The sequence below is a fragment of the Chiloscyllium plagiosum genome, chromosome 17, assembly GCF_004010195.1.
Source record: "Chiloscyllium plagiosum isolate BGI_BamShark_2017 chromosome 17, ASM401019v2, whole genome shotgun sequence".
In the NCBI taxonomy this organism is placed as follows: Eukaryota; Metazoa; Chordata; class Chondrichthyes; order Orectolobiformes; family Hemiscylliidae; genus Chiloscyllium; species Chiloscyllium plagiosum.
The window spans coordinates 29,036,930-29,041,956 of record NC_057726.1 but is presented as its reverse complement, the minus strand read 5'-3'; positions in this window follow the sequence as shown (position 1 = coordinate 29,041,956).

The following is a 5,027-nucleotide window of genomic DNA, read 5'->3' as shown; positions in this document are numbered from 1 at the left end:
CACACAGACCAAGTCCTGAACTATGAAAGCAACCACCCCAACACACACAAAAGAAGTTGCATCAAGACACTGTTCAAAAGGGCCACAACACACTGCAGTACACCAGAACTGCAAAAAGAGGAAGAAGAACACCTATACAATGTATTCGCCAAAAACGGATACCCCCGCAATTTCATCAACAGATGCCTAAGGGAAAGACAACGGGTAATGAGGACATGCCACAAACCAAAGGACTACCCAGACTACCATACATCAAGAGCATTTCCGAACTGACAGCCAGACTACTGCGACCACTAGGACTTATAACAGCACACAAACCAACAGCCACGCTCAGACAACAACTCACCAGGACAAAGGACCTGATACCCAGCATGAGCAAAACAATGTAGTGTACAAAATCCCATGCAAGGACTGCACAAAACACTACATAGGACAAACAGTAAGACAGCTAACCATCCGCATCTATGAACACCAACTAGCCACGAAACGACACGACCAGCTATCCTTAGTAGCCACACACGCAGAGGACAAGCAACATGAGTTCGACTGGGACAACACTACTATTATAGGCCAAGCCAAACAGAGAACAGCCAGGGAATTCCTAGAGCCTTGGCACTCATCCACAAATTCAATCAATAAGCACATTGACATGGACCCAATATACTGGCCACTGCAGCGGACAGCTGGAACTGACAACCGGAAGCGGCAGATTCAAACCACTACAAATGCCGGAGGAAAGATCACAGAAGCGCTTCACAGGAGGCTCCCAAGCACTGAGGATGTCACCTAGACAGGGGACGAAACGTCTGCAACACAAATTCCCAGCTCGGCGAACAGAACCACAACAATGAGCTACAAATCTTCGCACAAACTTTAAGTAAAGTTTCTTTGACCTAAGCATACCATTATTTTTCTGTCACACTTGGTGTATGAAAAGTATAATTTGCATTAAAACTAGATTTCCTAAATTGTTCCTCATGGGTTTAAGCCTTTCCGTTCACAGTAAAAGCGTGTACTCACTGAGTTTCCCATTTAGGAGCTTATATCCCTCTATTAGAAGACTGAGAGTCCAACTACCCTGCAGGACGTGAGCACACAACTAGGGTAATATTTCATTGCACTGCAATTACAACATTTAAAAGGCATCTGGCTGGATATATGAATAGGAGGTGTTTAGAGGGATATTGGCCAAATGCTGGCAAATGGGACTAGATTTATTTAGGATGTTTGGTCGGTATGGACAAGTTGGACTGAAGAGTCTGTTTCCTTGCTGTACAGCTCTATGACTCTATGCCCTTCATGATTTTAGAAATCTCTACATAAACATCCCTTAACCTCCTACACTCCAGTGAAAACTGTCCCACCCTATTTTTATAATTTAAACCCACCATCCCAGAAACATCCTGATAAAACTTTTCTGAACCCTCTCCAGTTTAATAATATCCTTCCTATAACAGGGCAATCAGCATTGCACTCAGTACTTCAGAAGAGGCCTCACCAATATCCTATACAACCTCAACATGACGTCCCAACTCCTACATTCAAAAAGTCTATGCAATGAAAGCAAGCGTGCAGCACAGTGTCTCAGTGGTTAGCATTGCTGCCTCACAACTCCAGAGACCAGGGTTTGATTCCAGCCTCAGGTGTGGAATTTGCACATTCTTCCTGTGTCTGTGTGGGTTTCTGCTGGGTGTTCCAGTTTCCTCCCACAGTCCAAAGATATGCAGGTTAGGTGGATGGCCATGCTAAATTGATCATAGAGTGCAGGCTTGGTGGGTTAGCCATGGGAAGTGCAGAGTTTAAAGAGTGGGTCTTGGTGGAATGCTCTTTGGAGGGTCAGTGTGGACTCGATGGGTTCAATGGTCTGCTTCCACACTGTAGGGATTCTAAGAAAATTAACCATCCTGTCTATTTGTGATGCAAATTTCAAAGAATTATGTACCTATATCCTTAGATCTCTCTTCTACAACACTCCCTAGGTCCCTACCCTTAACTGTATACGTCCTGTCTTTGTTCGTATTACTAAAATGCAGCACCTCACATTTATCCAAATTAATCTCCATGTGCCACTCCTCAGCCCACTGACCCAATTGATCAAGATCTCTTTGTAATCTTTGATAGCCTTTTTCACTGTCCACTATACTCAATTTTGGTGTCATCTACAGTCCCTACCCTTAACTGTATAAGTCCTGTCTTTGTTTGTATTACTAAAATGCAGCACCTCACATTTATCCAAATTAAACTCCATCTGCCACTCCTCAGCCCACTGACCCAATTGATCAAGATCTCTTTGTAATCTTTGATAGCCTTTTTCACTGTCCACTATACTCAATTTTGGTGTCATCTACACTTACTAACTATTCGTCCTATATTCTCATCCACACAACTGACAAAGAAAAATGGACCCAGTACTGATCCCTATGGAACACCACTGGTCACAGGCCTCCAGTCCAATAAACAAACCCCCATCATCCCATTACTCTCCGTCTCCTACCGTCAATCCAATTTTGCATCCAGTTGGCAAACCTGAATCTCATGTGATCTAATGTTGTTAATTAGTCTACCGTGCGGAATCTTGTCAAAGGCTTTACTTTTAGTGCCTACCCTCCGGCAGGAATAGCAGCTATCGTTAGGGAGCCGTTGCTCAGGAATCCGCACCTCCGTATTCGCGGGTTCGAGTGGCTGTCAGAGGGGAGGGCCGTGGCGGTGAGGGTGACCAGGATCGGGGACGTGCTGGGTAGCGGGGGCCTGGGCTGGATGTTGCTGCAGGACATAGCGAGCAGGGCAGCGGTAGATGTCCGGTACGTGGCCACCGCCATCCGACACCTTAAAACAGCGGTGCTCAGACCCAACATAGTGCACCAGTTGGAGGATGCTCAGGTATGCGGTAGAATCCTGTCCGCGCTTACCCCTGCCCAGACAGAATTTCACACTGGCCCCAAGGTCCCGTACTTCCCACGGGAGACTGTGCCGCACAACCTGAGCCACCTCCGGAATTTTAGTTTTGTTCCTTTTAAGGACGTAAAAAGGTGGGTCCTGTATTGACTGCTGCTGCACACCGTCCACCTCTTCTCCGTCATCCACCATCCGGACATGCCTTGGTGTGCCCATTTGCCACTGGGCGGTGGGGATCCCGAGTGGAGGGCTCTCTACGCGGGAGTCCTCCCCCTTTCTCTCGGGGATCTGGGATGGAGGGTGCTGCATGCTGCGGTCCCCTGCAATCACAGATTTCATTGGTTCACGGACTCCCAGCCCAACTGCTTGTTCTGTGGCGCTGTGAAGTCCGTGGACCATGTATATATTGGGTGTTAGCATTTGGACTCCCTTTTTGATTTTCTCAAAACCTCCTCCTCTGCTTTTAGTTGCACATCAGTCCCACACTCCTGATCTTCAGGCACCCGCTACTGAGGAGAGAGGGCAGGTCTGAAGACCTCCACGTGGGTCTGCTCCTGGGTCTGGCCATAAATAGGTCCAGGCAGCGGGCCGTGGAGGGGGTCATTAGGGCCGTCTGCCTGCCCCTCTTCCGCGGTTACGTTAGAGCCCTGGTGTCTCAGGAAAAGGAGCACACGGTGTCCACCGACACCCTGGAGTTGTTCAAGGAGAGGTGGGCGCCGCTGGGAGTGGAGTACATTATTTCCCCGTCCAACTCTATTTTGATTTAGTCCCTGCCCTCCCCTTCACTGTCTGATCACACAGCATTGCCCTTTGATGTGAAGGGGAGGGCTTGTCACTGGCCACTCGGGTGTTTCTTTTCTTCCTGGTGGTGGAAATTTGAATAAAGATTCAGGAATAAAAAGAAATCAAAGGCTTTACTAAAGTCCAAGTAAACAAAGTCATCTGCTCTGCCTTCATCTACCTTTTTGGTTACTTCCTCAAAAAACTCAAATTTGCGAGACAGGATTTTCCTGGCACAAAACCATGCTATCCCTGTTCATTCCACTTGTCTTCAAATGAATATAAATCCTGTCACAATCACTTCCAAAAACCTACCCACTACCGATGTCAAACTCACATATCTTTGATTCTCAGGCTTCTCCTTACAGACTTCCTTAAATACAGGCACAACATGAACCACCCTACAGTCCTCTGACACCTCACCTGTAGTTATAGATGATACAAATATATCTGCTAGGGGCCTCCAATCTCCTCCCTAATATCCCCCAATGTCTTGGGATGCACTTGATCAGGTCCCAGAGATTTAGCCACCTTTATGTTTTCTAAGACATCTAGCATTTCCTCTTCTGGAATGTGAACTGTTTTAAAAATATTAATATTTATATTCGAGTTCTCTTGCCTCCATTTCCTTCTTCATAGTAAAACCCTGATGTGAAATATTCATTTAACATCTCTTGCCATCTTCTGAAGTTTAACACAAAGCTGACCTTGTGGGTCTTTAAGGAATTCTACTTTCTCTCTAGTACCTCTTAATGTACTTGTAGAATCCCTTTGGTTTATCTTGAACCTTATCTGCCAAGGCTATCACATATCCCCTCTTTGCATTCCTGATTTCCCTCTTAAGAATGTCTACAGCTAATAGATTTTTAAAATTCTTTAATAAAATCTCAATATCTTTATTCATTCATTCTTCCTTAATCTTACCAGCCATACCTTCCACTCTAACAGTAATATAATGTCTTTGAGCTCTCATAATCACACTTTCGAAAGCCTCCCACTTGTCAGTTGCCTCTTTACCTGTGATCAGTCCACTCCAACTAACTTTTGAAAGTTGTGTCTCATATTAAAATTTGCCTTACTCCAATTAAGGACTTTTATGGAAGGTTTATCCTTTTCCATAACAATTTTAAAATTAATAGAATTATGATCACTAGTCCCAAAGTATTCCCCTAACATTTCAGGCACTTGCCCAGCCTTAGTTCCCAAGAGGTAAAGTTTTGCTGCTTTTCTAGTAGGTACATTTACATAATGAGAAAGAAAATGTTCCAAGAATTATGTTTATTCACAGAATCACAAAACCTATGTAGGAAAAACAATCTAGGTCAAGGTGAAAGAGCAAAACAATGGGACCA